Below are 21,422 nucleotides of genomic sequence, written 5' to 3'. Positions count from 1 at the left end.
TGTGAGTCACCTAACACATGTGGGAACCATCATTTGGCAACTAGCATGAAATATCTCATAAAATTACAAAAATATGAGTAATCATTCATGACTTATTTACATGAAAACAAAATTACATATCCTTTATATCTAATCCATACACCAACGACCAAAAACACCTACAAACACTTTCATTCTTCAATTTTCTTCATTTAATTGATCTCTCTCAACTTCTATCTTCAAGTTCTAAGTGTTCTTCATAAATTCCAAAAGTTCTAGTTTCATAAAATCAAGAATACTTCCAAGATTGCAAGTTTACTTCCAAGTTTTCTAAATCCATTCCAAGTAATCATCCAAGATCAAGAAACCTTTGTTACTTACAGTAGGTTATCTTTCTAATACAAGGTAATAATCATATTCAAACTTTAATTCAATTTCTATAACTATAACAATCTTATTTCGAGTGGAAATCTTACTTGAAATTGTTTTCGTGTCATGATTCTGCTTCAAGAACTTTCAAGCCATCCAAGGATCCTTTGAAGCTAGATCCATTTTTCTCATTTCCAGTAGGTTTATCCAAGGAACTTGAGGTTGTAATGATGTTCATAACATCATTCGATTCATACATAAAAAAGCTGTCTTATTCAACGTTATAAAATTGTAATCACTAGAACATAGTTTAGTTAATTCTAAACTTGTTCGCAAATAAAGTTAATCCTTCTAACTAGACTTTTAAAATCAACTAAACACATGTTATATATCTATATGATATGCTAACTTAATGATTTAAAATCCGAAAACACGATAAACACCATAAAACTGGATATACGTTGTCGTAGTAAAACCGGGGGCTGTTTTGGTTCGGATAATTAAAAGCTAAGAAGAAATTTGATTTAAAAGCTATACTTCTGGAAAAATGATTTTTCTTATGAACATGAAACTATATCCAAAAATCATGGTTAAACTCAAAGTGAAAGTATGTTTTTCAAAATGGTCATCAAGATGTCGTTCTTTCGACTGAAATGACTACCTTTACAAAAATGACTTGTAACTTATTTTTTCGACTATAAACCTATACTTTTTCTATTTAGATTCATAAAATAGAGTTCAATATGAAACCAAAGCAATTTAATTCACTCAAAACGGATTTAAAATGAAGAAGTTATGGGTAAAACAAGATTGGATAATTTTTCTCATTTTAGCTACGTGAAAATTGGTAACAAATCTATTCCAACCATAACTTAATCAACTTGTATTGTATATTATGTAATCTTGAGATACCATAGACACGTATACAATATTTCGACCTATCATGTCGACACAGCTATATATATTTCGGAACAACCATAGACACTCTATATGTGAATGTTGGAGTTAGCTATACAGGGTTGAGGTTGATTCCAAAATATATATAGTTTGAGTTGTGATCAATACTGAGATACGTATACACTGGGTCGTGGATTGATTCAAAATAATATTTATTGATTTATTTCTGTACATCTAACTGTAGACAACTAGTTGTAGGTTACTAACGAGGACAGCTGACTTAATAAACTTAAAACATCAAAATATATTAAAAGTGTTGTAAATATATTTTGAACATACTTTGATATATATGTATATATTGTTATAGGTTCGTGAATCAACCAGTGGCCAAGTCTTACTTCCCGACGAAGTAAAAATCTGTGAAAGTGAGTTATAGTCCCACTTTTAAAATCTAATATTTTTGGGATGAGAATACATGCAGGTTTTATAAATGATTTACAAAATAGACACAAGTACGTGAAACTACATTCTATGGTTGAATTATCGAAATCGAATATGCCCTTTTTTATTAAGTCTGGTAATCTAAGAATTAGGGAACAGATACCCTAATTGACGCGAATCCTAAAGATAGATCTATTGGGCCTAACAAACCTCATCCAAAGTACCGGATGCTTTAGTACTTCGAAATTTATATCATATCCGAAGAGTGTCCCGGAATGATGGGGATATTCTTATACATGCATCTTGTTAATGTCGGTTACCAGGTGTTCACCTTATGAATAATTTTTATCTCTATGTATGGGATGTGTATTGAAATATGAAATCTTGTGGTCTATTGTTACGATTTGATATATACAGGTTAAACCTATAACTCACCAACATTTTTTTTGACGTTTAAAGCATGTTTATTCTCAGGTGAATACTAAGAGCTTCCGCTGTTGCATACTAAAATAAGGACAAGATTTGGAGTCCATGTTTGTATGATATTGTGTAAAAACTGCATTCAAGAAACTGATTTCGATGTAACATATTTGTATTGTAAACCATTATGTAATGGTCGTGTGTAAACAGGATATTTTAGATTATCATTATTTGATAATCTACGTAAAGCATTTTAAACCTTTATTTATGAAATAAAGGTTATGGTTTGTTTTAAAAATGAATGCAGTCTTTGAAAAACATCTCATATAGAGGTCAAAACCTCGCAACGAAATCAATTAATATGGAACGTTTTTAATCAATAAGAACGGGACATTTCAGCATCTTAACACCTCGACGCTTCACCCTTTACCTGATGGAGCGGTGCCTTAACACCTCGGCACTTTACTCCTAGGTGGAATCTTAACACCTTGATGCTTCACCCCGAGTGGCGTCTTAACACCTCGACACTTCACTCGTCATGTGAAACGTGGTGTCTTAACACTTCGACACTTCACATCTCACGCTACAACAAATAAATACATTATATACCTACGTATATAATTATTCCACTCACCTTATAGACTAGATGATGAATTAACAACTCTGCAAGCTTCAAAGTGAAGTACCTATTACAATAAGTACAATTTCAATACACCGAACTAGTTGGACTTGACACCAACATTTATCACTTAAGCATTTAATGACCCATTTGCATTAAATGACCCCTTTACCCCAAGACCGCCCATTAATGGCCAAGACTCCTCATCAATCACTAAAAACTAGTGATTAGAGTCCAAACAATAACTACCACCTTTTAGGGTATTTTCATACTCATCTTTGCCCAACTAGGTCAACATTACTCCATTTGACCCATTTTAACACTTAGACTCGCAAATTTGTCTAACCCGAACCCAATAGCAAATCTTTCATCAATTTACAAGTGTATTAGTGATTAACAACACAATTTAACACTTAAAAATCTCGATTTACATAACCAAACCCTAGATTATAGTTATTTGGGTTTCCTTACATCAATATAACCCAAATTCACCCATTTAACCCCCAAATGGGTCTTACAAGTCTTAAATGGCCCAAACCCTAGCCATAAACTAACTAAAACTTAAAACATGGAGTTAAGACTTACCAACACTATTGGGTCGTAGCTAAGAACAAGGAGAACAACTTTACTTCTTGCTCCAAAGATCAATTCACAATTCTTCACTCTCAAATCTTACTTTTAATTTAAATGGGTTTTATGTTTTGAGAGTAAATAGAAGAAGAAAAGAGAAAAGAAATTGAATAAAAGAGATAAGTGGTTGAGGTTTAATGCTCCAACCAGATCCATACACGAAAAGACGAAAATACCCTTGGACCACCCCTTTTTAAATAGGAAAAACGGATCAGATCTGCAACTTTGTCGCGTCGCGACCTCAATTTCGCGGCGCGGCAATACACTGGATTTTCGAGCTGTCTTAAACCACTCCTGACTTTGATTTGCTTTATTTGTCGCGGCGCGCCCAAGAGCCTCGCGGCGCGGCAATGGCCTACAACTGGCCATTTTGACAACTTAACACAACTATCAATTTATTCGACTTGTACACCTCGTTCACGCTTCCTACATACGTTTAAACTTCGTCTTTAAGTCTCACATGACTTAACACTATCAAAACCCATGCATATACTTATACATGCATACATTCTCAAACATATACATATATATATATATATATATATATATATATATATATATATATATATATATATATATATATATATATATATATATATATATATATATATATATATATATCGCATACATCAAGTTAACACTCTAAAACGTTTAATCAAATAAACGAGCGAATTATAATGTTCTAACGATTAAGTAAGTACCTTTACTACGACTCAATTGAACTTTAAAAGTTCTCACCTCTTTATGTCTCAACCTCTTTACTTTTTCATCGAGTATAGCAATCGGCTTCTCAACATACTCTAATTTGTTGTTTAGCTCAATCTCGTCTAATGGTACCCATGAAGAATCATTCGCAAGACACTTACAGAGATGGAAAACATGAAATGTATTATGGATCCCCGCAAGCTCTTCGGGTAATTCCAAACGATACGCAACTTTAACAACACGAGCTAAAATCTTAAACGGACCAATAAACCGAGGAGCTAACTTTCCTCGTTTTCGAAACTGCATAACACCTTTCCATGGCAAAACTTTAAGCATCACCATGTCTCCTTCTTGGAATTCGATCGGTTGCCTTCGTTTATCGGCATACAACTTTTGTCTATCTTGAGCCTTTTTCAAATGAGCCCGAATCATATCGATCTTGCTATTTGTCTCTAAAACTAAATCGGTACTCCCGATTTCTCTTTGACTCACTTCACCCCAACAAATGGGAGTTCGAAACCTTCCCCCATAAAGCATCTCATACAGTGGCATTTCAATACTAGCATGATAGCTATTATTGTACGAGAATTCCACCAAAGGCAAGTGCTCATCCCAACTGCCACCGAAATTGATAATACACGCCCGTAACATATCCTCCAATGTTTGGTTCGTACGTTCGGTTTGACCGTCCGTTTGAGGATGATACGCCGTGCTCAATTTCAATTGTGTACCCATATCTTCATGAAAGTTTTCCCAAAACCGAGATGTGAAACTGGTATCTCGATCAGAAATAATAGATATAGGAACCCCATGCCTTGATATCACTTCCTTGATGAACAACTTAGCCAAAGTCTCCGATGATATCGCTTCTCGAATGGGAAGAAACAAGGCACTCTTCGTCAACCGATCAACGATCACCCAAATCGAATCAAATTGGGTTCTCGCCGTCCTTGGTAACTTTGTAATGAAATCCATGGTAATGTGCTCCCATTTTCATTTCGGGATTTCTAACGGTTCTAACATACCATACGGCTTTTGGTGTTCGGCCTTAACTTGCAAACATGTGATGTATTATTCAACATACTTAACAACATCACGTTTCATGCCCGGCCACCAATACTCCTTTCTTAAATCAAGATACATTTTCGTTGCGCCCGGGTGAATGGAATACTTTGACTTATGTGCTTCATCAAGTAGCACTCATCGATTATCACCCATTTTAGGCACCCACACTCGTCCTTGAAAGGATAACAAACCATGCGGGCCTAAGGTAATGAACTCCGTTTGGCCCACGATTCGTTCCTCATATTTTTTATTAACAAAAGCTTCGATTTGAATCTCACCAAGCTTTACAAGAAAATCGTTAGTAATAATCATGCGTAACAATCCTACTCGTATCGCCGGATGTTGACTCTTTCGACTCAACGCATTCGCGACCACATTCGCCTTGCCCGGATGATAAAGTATTTCACAATCATAATCTTTTACTACGTCCATCCATCTACGTTGACGATAATTCAAATCTCTTTGATCAAAAAGATGCTTCAAACTCTTATGATCCGAATAAATCGTACACTTAACACCATACAAGTAATGGCGCCAAATTTTCAACGCATGCACAACCGCCGCCAACTCAAGATCATGAGTCGGATATCTCATTTCGTGTTCCTTTAATTGTCGAGAGGCATAAGCGATGACTTTACCTCTTTGCATTAGAACACACCCGAGCCCATTTAAAGATGCATCACAATAAACCGTCATGTTTTCTACACCTTCCGACAATACTATCACCGGAGCTTGGCATAACTTCTCTTTTAACAATTGAAAAGCAATTTCTTGCTCGTTCTCCCAATTAAATCTAGCATTCTTTCTCGTCAATTTCGTCAATGGAGAAGCAATCTTAGAAAAGTCTTGGATAAACCGACGATAATAACCGGCCAATCCGAGAAAACTCCGGATTTTCGTAGGCGTAGTCGGTTGTCCCCAACTCTTCACCGTCTCTATCTTCCCCGGATCTACTTGTATACCTTCTTTATTCACAATATGACCAAGGAATTGAACTTTCCTTAGCCAAAATTCACATTTGGAGAGTTTAGCATACAACTTCTCCTTCCGCAACGTTTTCAACACACTGCGCAAATGGTGTTCATGTTCCTTCATACTCTTCGAATAGACAAGTATGTCGTCAATGAACACGATTACCGACTTGTCCAACATAGGTTGGCACACTCGATTCATAAGATCCATGAATGCCGCTGGTGCATTCGTAAGACCAAAAGGCATAACTACAAACTCAAAATGCCCGTAACGGGTATGAAAAGCCGTTTTCTCTATGTCTTCCTCACGGACCCGCACTTGGTGATAGCCGGACCGTAAGTCAATCTTAGAAAAATATGTTGCACCTTGGAGTTGGTCAAACAAATCGTCAATCCGAGGCAATGGATAACGATTCTTAATCGTCACTTTGTTCAACTCCCGATAGTCGATGCACATCCGCATACTACCATCCTTCTTCTTCACAAATAAAACCGGAGCACCCCATGGCGAGGAACTCGGTCGAATAAAACCCTTTTCAAGCAACTCTTGGGTTTGATTTAACAACTCTTGCATTTCTGTCAGTGCTAAACGATAAGGAGTTTTAGCAATGGGGGTAGCCCCCGGAACTAACTCAATGCGAAATTCAACTTGTCTTTCCGCCGGAACACCCGGTAACTCATCCGGAAAAACGTCTTCAAATTCATTAACCACCGGAATTTCATGAATGGATGGTGGCTCATCACGAGTATCAACAACATGGGCAAGAAAAGCCATGCCGCCACTAGCAAGGAAACGACGTGCCCGTGCGTAAGTGCATATCGGTACAAGTCTCCTTCGCTTATCGCCGTGAATAATTAACTCTCCCCCACTTAGGGTCTTCACACGAATAAATTTATCATAGCATGCAATATCGGCTCTATTACGATTGAGCCAATCCATACCAACAACAATATCAAAATCACCCAAAGTCATCGGAATGAGATCAATTTTAAACGTTTCGGTACCAAACACAACATCACAATTTTTACACACATCAACCACTAGCACCGTCTTGCCATCCACTATTTCGACTTCTACCGGATGACTTAACTTAGCTAACGGTTTATTAAGTTTAGGCACAAGTTTTGGAGACACAAAAGACAAATTTGCACCACTATCAAATAGAATCCTTGCCGGATTAGAGTTAACCATAAAAGTACCTGAGACAACTTCGTTGGATTGCTTAGCCTCATCATTGGTCATTAAGTAGTTGTGACCCCTAGACGTACCTGCCGCCTTCTCTAGCCGCTTAACATTATCATTGCGCAAATCGGGACACTCCCACTTTCGATGCCCTTCTTTATTACAATTGAAACAAGTGGGCTTGTTTCCGGAAGATGGGTTCGGGCAATCACGAGCCATATGACCCGTTTGTCCACAATTGTAACACGTATAAGAAAAACCCCCAGAAGCGCCCTTCTTCACGCTATTAACACTTTCGAAACCCTTCTTGTTCTTGTTCTTTTTGTTCGGAAAGTTAGAATGACTAGAACCTTCAAACTTTCTCTTGGAAAAAGAGAAATCACTTCTTTTTGGAACTTCCGGTTCGAAACCCCGAGCCAATTCAAATAATTCGTCAAAAGACTTAGCCATTCCCCGACTAATCTTACCCTTCAACTCATCGTTCATGGTACGGTAGAAATCTTGCATCAACTTGTGATCATCACCAATATACTCCGGACAAAAACGAGTCTTTGCCAAGAAAGTAGACTTGAGAGTAACCAAGTCCATTGAACCTTGTCGCAAATTGTGCAACTCGTCCCGGATTTTATCTTGGTCAGAAGGAGTTCGGTATTCTTTGAAAAATTCTTTTTAAACTCTTCCCACGTCAAGCTCATGCATTGCTCTTCCCCATATATTTGGATTTTATCATCCCACCACATCTTCGCAGCTTCACGCAACATGCTAAAACCGTACCTCGCTTTCTTCTTGGGAGGACATTCTGCGGTACGGAAAGCCCCCTCGATGTCAGAGATCCAACATGTACTTTTCAATGGATCCCTCACTCCATTAAACATAGTAGGTTGAGCATCCTTGAAAATCCTTGAAATTTTTGTAATGGAAGTCTCGCCTCCCATATCCACCATTACCATCACCCCCTTCGCCCCGAGGATGAATATTTCTAGCTTCTAATGCCTCTTCGATCGCGGCATTCATTAGCTCATTGATCATTTCGGTTACTTGCCCATCAACCGATTCTTGGAAAACCTTTCGACATCGTCGAGAAATTCCGCTTTTAGCTTTTTAAAGATGGCCTCTACCTTGGCCGTGAGTTCCACGTCCTCGCTTGTGCCTCCCTTATTGGTATCATGACCATTTCTCATCTTCATTCTACAAAACGGAATAGGTTAAACAACGAAACGAAGGACAAGTCATAAATATACCACACCGCTCCATCTTGCTCAATAATCGTCGTACATCGCTTGCTTGACATGACTTGAACCCGTAACAAAGGTAGCTAATCATTGTTACGCGAGCACGTCGCATTAACTCACTAGTACAACGTCTATCTCACTTGATGATTTTAAGACACAACACAAAACAATTAGTACCAGGTTAGATCACATAACCTAAGCACTAACCACACCTAGTCCGACCCGTCTCCTACAAGTCCTGCGTTAAGCGCATACACAATAAAGTCTAAGTCTAGGCACCTATCTCAAGTTGCCTAAATCCCTTAGACCATGCTCTGATACCACTTGAAACAACCCAACCCGTAATCAGTACGACACATTTTTTTTTTTAAATTAATTAACCATTAGCGCCCAATTAAACGGTTACATATAACCCATTTAAACAATATCACAAGTTTAATGTTTACAAACGGCACAAAGGCCCTTAACAAATGTAACACAAGTTCGACCCATTCAAAATGATAGTTTTAATCCAAACGACACTTGAGCATGGTTTGGGGCTAAACTACCCGTAACACTAGGTCGACTTCAAAAATCTTCATCCAAAGCATCCCCTATCAAAATAAAGCGGAAGGCCACTAATCCAACCGAATACCCTTGCCTTTATCCAAGCCGGAGCCTAAAAAGGTAAACAACGAGAGGGTAAGCAAAATGCTTAGTGAATGCAATAATTATACACATACATATATAATATACCTACCTACAAACACTTACACACCTACCGCATACATACTAGCAACACAATTAGCTTATCACCCCAATACAAAACTATTAACCTCCAATGCCCCAAGCTAGCGTAACAATAGCGCATATATATATATATATATATATATATATATATATATATATATATATATATATATATATATATATATATATATATATATATATATATATATAACTCAAAAAATATAGCATGCTTGCGCTACAACACAATAACCTTGGTTAACCAATCATACAAGGGAATGGCACTCGCGAAAGGCCATCGATGTTCATAACATCCGTTAGTGTACTTAACACCTCGTATCACTAAACCCTCGGGTGGCATCTTAACACCTCGACGCTTCACCCTTTACCTGATGGAGCGGTGCCTTAACACCTCGGCACTTCACTCCTAGGTGGCATCTTAACACCTCGATGCTTCACCCCGAGTGGCGTCTTAACACCTCGACGCTTCACTCGTCACGTGAAACGTGGTGTCTTAACATTTCGACACTTCACATCTCACGCTACAACAAATAAATACATTATATACCTATGATAGTGCTCCAAACGAACATATATTTAGTCGCAATATCATCCCAATATGTAAAGTTTTTAGTTGTAATTATTCTATTTTTAAGTTGTAATCGTTTAAATAAATAAATGTGAAGACAAAGCACGAAGATTAAAGAATTGAAGAAAAAAGTGCCACTAAATCCTGAAAAGTGCCACTAAAGCCATAGTGCACTCAAAAGTGCCACTAAAAGTGAGTTAAAGACTTGCGCGGATTTTAGGAGTTAAGGAAAATAATTTTTTGTGCAAATTACAAATTGCAAAACGCAAAGTACAAGATATTAAATAGTACAAAAAGACGTTCGAAAATCCGGAACCGGGACCAGAGTCAACTCTCAACGCGCGACGCAACGGAGCTAAAATTACAAGTAAACTATGCATATAAATATAATATAATATAAATATAATTATATAAAAATTATATATATTATATTTATATATATAAGTGTCGGCAAGCTAGGAGCCAAGAGTACCTGAGCTGGAAAAAGAGGCCATGCGATCGCATGGCCTGGAAGTGAAAAACCCATGCGATCGCATGGTGAACAGTATCACGTGACATCCTATAAATTTCGCAGTTTTTGGTCGAACTTAACACATCTTTTTCTTATCTTCATCTCAAACGTATATATATATATATATATATTATAATTTTAATTTTAATTTTAATTTTAATTTTAATTTTAATTTTAATTTTAATTTTAATTTTAATAATAATAAGGGTATGTTAGCAAATATTGTAAGGGTGTAAGTCGAAATTCTGTCCGTGTAACGCTACGCTATTATTAATCATTGTAAGTTATGTTCAACCTTTTTAAATTAATGTCTCGTAGCTAAGTTATTATTATGCTTATTTATGCCGAAGTAATCGTGATGTTGGGCTAAATATTAAAATTGAGTAATTGGGCTTTGTACCATAATTGGAGTTTGGACAAAAGAACGACACTTGTGAAAATTAGACTATGGGCTATTAATGGGCTTTATATTTGTTTAATTAAATGATAGTTTGTTAATCTAATATAAAGATTTACAATTGGACGTACCTATAAATAACCATATACACTAGATCGGACACGATGGGCGGGATATTTATAAGTACTAATAATCGTTCATTTAACTGGACACGGGAATGGATTAATAGTCAATGGACTTATTAAAACAGGAGTGAATTATATACAAGGACACTTGGTGTAATTATAGTTTAAGTCCCCAATTAGTTGAAATATTTGACTTCGGATATAAGGATAATTTGACGAGGACACTCGCACTTTATATTTATTACTGATGGACTATTATGGACAAAAACCAGACGGACATATTGAATAATCCAGGACAAAGGACAATTAACCCATGGGAATAAACTAAAAAATCAACACGTCAAACATCATGATTACGGAAGTTTAAATAAGCATAATTCCTTTATTTCATATTTAATTGCACTTTTAATTATCGCATTTTATTTACTGTCATTTTATTTAATTGCACTTTTAATTATCGTACTTTTTAATTATCGCAATTTTATTTTATCGCACTTTTATTTATCGCAATTTCATTATCGTTATTTACTTTACGCTTAAAATTAAGTTATATTTATTTTTAATATTTTACATTAGGTTTTAACTGCGACTAAAGTTTTAAAATCGACAAACCGGTCATTAAACGGTAAAAACCCCCTTTTATAATAATAATACTACTTATATTTATATATATATTTATTTACAAATATAGTTTTAAAAATATAGCGTTAAACTTGGCGAGTTCCCTGGGGACGAACCGGACTTACAAAAAAACTACACTACTGTACGATTAGGTACACTGCATATAAGTGTTGTAGCAAGGTTTAGGTATATCCACTCTATAAATAAATAAATAACTTGTGTAAAATTGTATCATATTTAATAGTATTTCCTAGTAAAATATAAACTATTTTTTATACACCTCTACGCACATCAAGCATTTTTGGCGCCGCTGACGGGGAACTGCTTAAACGCCGGAAGCGAAACGCTATATATATATATATAAAAAAAAAAGATTTTTAATTTACTTTTGTAAAAATACGTTTTAATTATTAAAAAATACAAAAATATAAAAAGAAAAACAAAAACAAAATTTATATATTTTTAAGAGTTTGTTATATAAAATTATAAAGTTTCTTTATTTTAGTTTGTAAAAATATAAGTTTTATTTAATTTATATAAATATTTTTATATAAATATTAAAAACAGAAAAAAAAAATATAAAGTAATCGGGCCGAGGACTGTAGCAGCCCAACACCTGGCCCAAAACCCTACTCAATGCGACCGCATGGATTTATAACTTCCAAGTCATGCGATCGCATGACTTGATTAGACAGGTCTGATCATTGTACGTACGAAATTAGGGTTAAGATATATATATAATTATTATTAATTAATTTAGATTTAGGGTTAATTAAAATAATAATTAGTATTATTTAGTTTTATTTTGTATTTTTAGTTAAAATTAGTTTTATTAACTATATAAAATTAATACTTTTATAAAATAATATAAAAATAATATTTTTATAAAAATTGTATTTTTATAAATTTAAGTTTTATTTTTAAATTTTGTATCTTTTTAATCGTTTAAGCGTAATTTTATTATTTTTCGTTCTTATTTAGTTTTAAGTCATAGTTTTTGCCATAGTTATTTTTATTTCTAGATTTTTAAGCTTTGCCGTAAAATCCCTTAAGTGCTTTTTCTTTAGATTAAGATTTAGGCGCTTTAGAATTTTGCGACGCCGTTTATATATTTTAGTGCTAATTAAGTTATTGCCGTTTTGGATATAGAATTCCTTTTAAGATTTAATACCTTAGAAGCAACTTTTAGACTTAAGTGTTTAGAATTCTAAGTTTCGACGCTTTATTTTCTTATTTTTATTTTTCGACTATTTGTTTTTCGACGCTTATTTTTCGACCTTTTATTTTTTCGACGTTTTTCGACGCATTCTTTTTCTTTCTTATTTCTCGACGCTCTAGTTTTTAGGACATAGAATTTTCTATTTCTTCTCTAAAATTTCAAAATGAAAAATTATTTTAAGCGGTTAAATTGATAGACATCCAAAATTTTCTGGTTCGTAGTAATAGTTGGATTTGTTAGTGGCGAGTTGTGGGCTTCCGATTTAAAGGGTCCTGGCTACCTGCTGCATCTATTGGCTATTCGAAACGTGGGCAAAATCAGAAAAGTCTATTAATTTGATAGCTTATATAATTTTTATCTTTTATAACTAATAGGATATTCAGTGAATGCACCGAGCAAAACGTTCACCACCTTTCATACGTTCACCACCTGTAACTCGATCAAGACATCTAGCCAATATTGTCGCCGTTGATTTTTCTTTAGAATCGTCATCCAGTCGACCAAGTACTCCAATTCAAATTTCCGATAATCCATTTTTTGAACCCGACTTCAAAATTGAAAACCCGAAGGATATTCAAGGACAATTCCAAGATCCAGAACCACTAATCATTCCTCCTGAACCACAAACCGTTAAATCAGAATCCTCTAGTGATTCGTATTCAACAATTTCAATTATGGAAGTAACGGAACCTCTAAGTATGGAAGACCGAATGAGAGCCACACGAACGGGCCAAGGTCACGCCATTATTAAGCCAGACATTAATGCGCCAGATTATGAAATTAAAGGACAAATCCTACACATGGTAACTAATCAATGCCAATATAGTGGTACGCCAAAAGAAGATCCAAATGAACATCTTAGAACCTTTAATTGGATCTGTACTCTATTCAAAATCAGAGAAGTTGAGGATGAACAGATCTATCTCATGTTGTTTCCCTAGACTTTAAAGGGAGAAGCCAAAGATTGGTTAGAATCGTTACCTGAAGGGGCGATTGATACATGGGATGTCTTAGTTGAAAATTTTCTTAAATAATTCTTTCCGGCATCTAAAGCTGTGAGACTTCAAGGAGAAATTTTTACGTTCACGCAAAAGCCGAATGAAACTCTATATGAGGCATGGACAAGATTTGGAAAATTGTTAAGAGGATGTCCGCAACATGGTTTAGACACTTATCAAATAGTACAAATATTCTACCAAGGATGCGACATTGCTACACGAAAAGACATCGACATAGCAGCTGGTGGTTCCATTATGAAGAAAACCGCAACCGAAGCTCACAAAATCATTGATAACACAGCCTCCCACTCACATGAGTGGCACCAAGAAAAAGATATCTTTCGTTCATCTAAAGCGGCTAGAGCTGATTCTAGCCATGACTTTGATTATGTTTCCGCAAAAATAGATGCTTTCGAGAGACGAATGGAAAAGATGACTAAAGATATTCACGCAATACGAATTAGTTGTGAGCAATGCGGTGAACCACACTTAATGAAAGATTGTCACATTGAGCAAACGATGGAACAACGAGAGAATGTTTCCTACATGAATCAAAGGCCGGGAAATAATTATCAAAATAATTATCAACCGCCAAGGCCAAACTTCAATCGAAATCAAAACATTCTTTACAATCCAAATGGACCCAACAATAACTCATACAACCAACAAGGTCCAAATAACCAATCAACTCAAAACAACACTTTCAATCAACAAAAACCTAACTTGTATAAACCACCACAACAAACCGAAGAGAAAAAGTCAAATCTAGAAGAAATGATGGCAAAGCTAATGGAATCTCAAACACAATTTATTACATCTCAAACCCAAACAAATGAGAAGTTTGATCAGTCATTAAGAACTCAACAAGCTTCCATTTTGAATCTAGAAAAACACGTAGGTACTCTTGCTAGCATGATGAATAAGAGGGAACAAGGAAAGTTACCGAGTGATACTGAAGTAAATCCTCGGAATGAGAATGTTAATATGGTTTCAACAAATTCTGAAAAACCAACACCAGAAGATGGGAAGGTTTTCGATGTAAGTAACAATGAAGAAGTTACAACACCACTACCACCCGAGTATGTAAAGACAGTGGTGGCACCATACAGACCACTCATCCCGTTTCCAAGAAAAGGAGTTGAGTATGAGCAAATAATAGGTAATAAAGTTTGTGATACCTCTGAAAAGAAAAAGAAGAATAAGAAAGTACAAGAAACAAAAACCGTAAAAGTAAACCCGGTGAAGATAGTTCCACCAAAACCTCCACCCAGGTTGGGTGATTTGGGTGAATTTATTGTTCCTTGTCTACTTAGTGATTGTGTCATGTATGATGCACTAGCAGATTTAGGTGCGAGTGTGAGTGTTATGCCTCTTTCATTATATAAGAGATTAGGAGTAGGTGAGTTAAGTTCAACGGAAATGAGTGTTCGACTCTTTGATCAAACCATTAGGCACCCAGTTGGAATTGCTGACAACCTACCCGTTCAAGTAGGTAATTTAACCTTTTTAGTCGAATTTATTGTCATTGACATAGAAGAGGACCCAAACATTCCTCTAATTTTAGGTCGACCATTCTTAGCATCCACCAGGGCGTTATTTGATGTACGAGAGGGTAGAATGACACTTAGTAATGATGAAAAATCGATCACCTTTGTAAGTCGAAAGTCTAAATCTCCACCAACCAAAACCGTTGAACCAACAAAAACGATTGGTAAGAACCATGTTGTTTTACCAACTCCAATGGTAGTGCTTAACAGTAATAAAACGCGTAAGTGTAGGGAAGATGAAGTAACGCCTAATGATGACCTGATAACAAAGAACCCCGTTGTTGATGCGAAATTAAATGACTCCGTTATTAATAGTTCAATGAAGAAACTTATTAAACGGATTCGCGATGCTAGAATTAAGGGGAACTTTAAGTTGTGTAACCGGTTAGTATCCAATCTATCACCTAAAGAAAAGGCGAACCGGTCATTAAACGGTAAAAACCCCCTTTTATAATAATACTACTACTTATATTTATATATATATTTATTTACAAATATAGTTTTAAAAATATAGCGTTAAACTTGGCGAGTTCCCTGTGGACGAACCGGACTTACAAAAAAACTACACTACTGTACGATTAGGTACACTGCCTATAAGTGTTGTATTTAGATATATCCACTCTATAAATAAATAAATAAATTGTGTAAAATTGTATCGTATTTAATAGTATTTCCTAGTAAAATATAAACTATTTTGTATACACCTCTACGCACATCAACCTACGCATATAATTATTCCACTCACCTTATAGACTAGGCGATGAATTAACAACTCTGCAAGCTTCAAAGTGAAGTACCTAATACAATAAGTACAATTTCAATACACCGAACTAGTTGGACTTGACACCAACATTTATCACTTAAGCATTTAATGACCCATTTGCATTAAATGACCCCTTTACCCCAAGACCGCCCATTAATGGCCAAGACTCCTCATCAATCACTAAAAACTAGTGATTATAGTTCAAACAATAACTACCACCTTTTAGGGTACTTTCATATTCATCTTTGCCCAACTAGGTCAACATTACCCCTTTTGACCCATTTTAACACTTAGACTCGCAAATTGGTCAAACCCGAACCCAATAGCAAATCTTTCATCAATTTACAAGTGTATTAGTGATTAACAACACAATTTAACACTTACAAATCTCGATTTACATAACCAAACCCTAGATTATAGTTATTTGGGTTTCCTTACATCAATATAACCCAAATTCACCCATTTAACCCCCAAATGGGTCTTACAAGTCTTAAATGGCCCAAACCCTAGCCATAAACTAACTAAAACTTAAAACATGGAGTTAAGACTTACCAACACTATTGGGTCGTAGCTAAGAACAAGGAGAACAACTTTACTTCTTGCTCCAAAGATCGATTCACAATTCTTCACTCTCAAATCTTACTTTTAATTTAAATGGGTTTTATGTTTTGAGAGTAAATAGAAGAAGAAAAGAGAAAAGAAATTGAATAGATGAGATAAGTGGTTGAGGTTTAATGCTCCAATCAGATCCATACGTGAAAAGACGAAAATACCCTTGGACCACCCCTTTTTAAATAGGAAAAATGGATCAGATCTGCAGCTTTGTTGCATCGCGACCTCAATTGTCAAGGCGCGGCAATACACTGGATTTTTGAGCTGTCTTAAACCACTCCTGACTTTGATTTGCTTTATTTGTCGCGGTGCGCCCAAGAGCCTCGCGGCGCGGCAATGGCCTATAACTGGCCATTTTGACAACTTAACACAACTATCGATTTATTCGACTTGTACACCTCGTTCACGCTTCCTACATACATTTAAACTTCGTATTTAAGTCTCACATGACTTAACACTATCATAACCCATGAATATACTTATACATGCATACATTCTCAAACATATATATATATATATATATATATATATATATATATATATATATATATATATATATATATATATATATATATATATATATATATATATCGCATACATCAAGTTAACACTCTAAATCGTTTAATCACATAAATGAGCGAATTATAACGTTCTAACGATTAAGTAAGTACCTTAAGACACGTATGAAGAAAACGGGGTGTTACATTTCAAAAATTCAACCCGGTGTTCATCATAAAAATTCGAGATAAATACAATGTTTTGGATCCAATTGAGGTTACATAAAGTTTATAGAAGTGATTAGGAATCTTTTTCATGTAGAAACTATTAGCTAAAACGTTCGAAATTTTTAAATTGATTTATGTGTTCTTCGTTTCCAAATAAAGCTGTTACAGCTTATATTTTTTATTTATTTATTCTGTTTTAAATAATTTGACTATCATCCATTAATCGTTACTGTATATAATTAAAACCTAAAACTAATAAGGTAATTCGTTGTTACATAATTTTGATCTCTGATCGAATTGGATGTTGAGAAGAAGAAGGAAAAAGGGTGAAACAGAAATAGTGGTTAAATATAAGTGGGTCTAGATTAAATCAGAAAGACAGGAACGGAGGAGTGGTGAGAGTGGTGTTCAGGTATCCGAGAGGTCGCGGGTTCGAGCTCGGTTCGGGACAATTTTTTTTAAAGCGGGCTTTTGAGGTAGTTTTTAAGTTCAAAAATCTTTATTATTATTATTATTGTTATGTTATTATTATTATTGTTATAATTATTAGCAATTGTATTATCATTAATTTGATTATTTTCATTATTAGTAGTATTATAGTTATTAGTATTATTATTTAACACTTATTATTATTAGTATGATTAATGATTATTACTACTAAATATTATTATATTTGTTACTAGTATTGTTATTATTAGATATTATTATTATTACAAGTAATATAAATATGATTATTAGTAATGCTAAAATAAGTATTAAGTATCATTCATTATTATTATTATGATTATAATTAAAATTAAAATTAATATTAATATTAATATTATTAACATCATTAAAAATATGATTTTTACCATTTTTATCACTATTAGAATAAGTATCATTATCATGATTATGATTATTATTATTATGAAAATAATAAAATTTATTATTATTGTCAGTAACATATGTATTATTATAAATATTATCATTAACATGATTAGCATTACTAATATAATTATTATTATTATCACTATGATTATTTTATTACTAAAATGAGTATTATAATTATTATAAATATTATCATTTATATTATTAATAGGGATTTTCATTATTAGTATTGTTACTACTAAAAGTTATTATCATTAATTTTATTTTTACTAAAATTATCTTTTTGTAATCCCTAAAACTATCATTTTTATTATTATCAGAAATATCTATATTATTATTATTAAAATAATTATAGTTATAAAAATAAAAGTTTAAAAGACATGGTTAAGATTATAAGTATAAAAATTGAAGGTTATGAAGATATATTTCATATACACAACTTAACTATATTAATATTATTATGTACACAAATGAAAATATATAAATAAATAATGAAACTTATAAATTAATAAATATAACAATTACATTAATAATAACAATATATAGATTTATTCAAGTACAAAATTATATTTTAATATATATACAAATGATATAGGTTCGTGAATCCAAGGCCAACTATACACTTGTTCAATGTCATCATATGTATTTTTACTACAAAATACATTATTGTGAGTTCATTTGATTCCCTTTTACTCTTTATATTTTTGGGACTGAGAATACATGCGTTGTTTTTACAACTGCTTTATTAAATGCTTTTGAAATCTATATTTTTGGACTAAGAATACATGAGATGCTTTTATAAATGTTTGACGAGATAGACACAAGCAAAATATTCCTCGAATGAATTATTATGCAGACAGAAGTTCTGTTGTTTATGATTGAATTAGTTGGACGTTATAATTGCCACTAATTGTTGTGAATATTTCCAAAGATTATTATTGCTTGGTAACCTAAGAATTAGAAAACGGGTATGGCCCTAATTCACGCGAATCCTAAAGGTAGCTACCGGGTTTAACACCCCCACCCAGAATGTTCACTAGACGGAAGAGCTAGTGGGCGTGGTGTTTAGTACTTCGAAGTTTATATATTATACAGACGAGATATTCTGTTTCGGGGATATTATTGATGTGCATTATTTGTTAAGGTCGGTTACCATGTTGAGCAATGAAATCAAATTGAATGTTATGTATCGAGAGAATGATTTTTATACACAGGTTATGTGTATTATATTTTGTGCACGAGATATGTGTACGGTTATTTAAAAATCGTGAGGCAACCTACGGGGGAGAAAAGGATACGAACCTACTCTGCTAAGTATTATGAAAAATGGTTTTGTACACGAGATAGGTGTACTGTATTTAAATCTTGTGGTCTATCAAAATGATGAATTTTATTGTTTATGATAAACTTATGAACTCACCAACCTTTTGGTTGACACTTGAAAGCATGTTTATTCTCAGGTATGAAAGAAATCTTCCGCTGTGCATTTGCTCATTTTAGAGATATTACTTGGAGTCATTCATGGCATATTTCAAAAGACGTTGCATTCGAGTCGTTGAGTTCATCAAGAATATTATTAAGTCATTTATAGTTGGATATATTATGAAATGGTATGCATGCTGTCAACTTTCTATGTAATGAAAGTTTGCCTTTCAAAAGCGAATGCAATGTTTGTAAAATGTATCATTTAGAGGTCAAATACCTCGCAATGAAATCAACTATTGTGAATCGTTTATAATCGGTATGAACGGGTCCTTTCATGAGACACATGTTGCGGGAGTTTCTTTAGCTCTCCAACTTCTCTGGTGAGGTTTTCTATTTAGTCCGAGAGAAATTTTATGGTTTTATTTTCGATGATGAAATGTGCTGATGAAATTTTATGGTTGCTGATGAAATGTGCTCTTCCGTGTTCCAATCGTGATAGTGCATAGTAATCTCCTCGATCAATCTCCAGGCCTCGTCAGCAGTGAATTTCATGAAGTTACCTTGAGAAACAGCATCAAGAGTAGACTTGTTGTTCTGATTCAGACCTTTGTAGAAGGTTAAAATTTGAACAGAGCTCTCAAGACGGTGGTTTGGGCATCTTCGAAGCAAGTGTTTGAATCTTTCCCATGCAGTGTAGAGTGATTCATCGCATACTTTTTGAAAGTTTACGATATCATTCCTAAGTCTGATTTGTTTTGATAGGGGAAAGTACTTGATTAAGAAAGTTGTTGCCATTTCCTCCCATGAGGTGATAGATTTGGGTTCTAACCCCTCAAACAAGGTTTTTGCATGAAGAGTTAAGGAATAGGGGAACAGATACAGACGAACTACATGTTATTCAACCCCGTTTTGCTTATATGAGTTGGATAAGGAGAGGAATCTATCTAAGTGGGAGTTGGGATCTTCAATTGGTAAGCCATGGAATAGACATTGATTCTGAATGAGTTGTAAGATGCTATGCTTAAGCACAAAAGACGCTCCATTAACCTCTGGATAGAGTATCGGTCCTCCTCGTCCTTCTAGCGAGGGTTTGGTGATGTCAGCGAGAGTGATGCGTGCGGCCATCGTCGAACTATCGGCAGGTAAATGTGGATCTCGTCGGATGGGTACAATGTATGATATTGGATAGAAGAAAGGATGTGTCGGAAGAATTCTTAGCGGTCTAAGTAGGTTAAACCATCCTAAAGGTTCACTAATAAGGAAGTCCATTTTAAACTGTTTAGTTAATCTAAATTAAGCTAATATTATCTAACCTAACTACGGTAAACTAGTAACTTCTGACAAAGCTAGCCTCCGTCAAAAGGGTCTCTTAAAAACTAACTAATCTAAAAAGGCTCCAAATCATACTACCGCTTCCCGGCAGCGGCGCCAAAAATTTACTACTCCTTTGATATGCCTGAATTAGACGATTTATTTATGCGGTGTCGTTAGGTCGCAAAACGTCAATTTAGGATATCAACAGAAGAAGTTGATTGTTAAATTTATATATACTGGGCCTAAATCTATTATTCCTTCCTATGGGTTAGCAAGGGCAAATATGACGTAGGGTCGTTCCTTGAGCGGTCGAATTTGAAACGGAGCTTATTCAGATAATTTAGTAATTAAGATTGGGTTTGTACACAATCTAGCATCCAAGACTAGTGGCCAGGTACGCCTTGTGTGGAGAGGCATGATCCTTTTGGTCCCAATAAATTGGCGACTGTTCAGAAAATCCAACAACCAAGTC

Source organism: Rutidosis leptorrhynchoides, chromosome 1, assembly GCF_046630445.1.
Source record: "Rutidosis leptorrhynchoides isolate AG116_Rl617_1_P2 chromosome 1, CSIRO_AGI_Rlap_v1, whole genome shotgun sequence".
NCBI classification, from domain to species: Eukaryota; Viridiplantae; Streptophyta; class Magnoliopsida; order Asterales; family Asteraceae; genus Rutidosis; species Rutidosis leptorrhynchoides.
Note: the sequence above shows the minus strand (reverse complement) of the source record.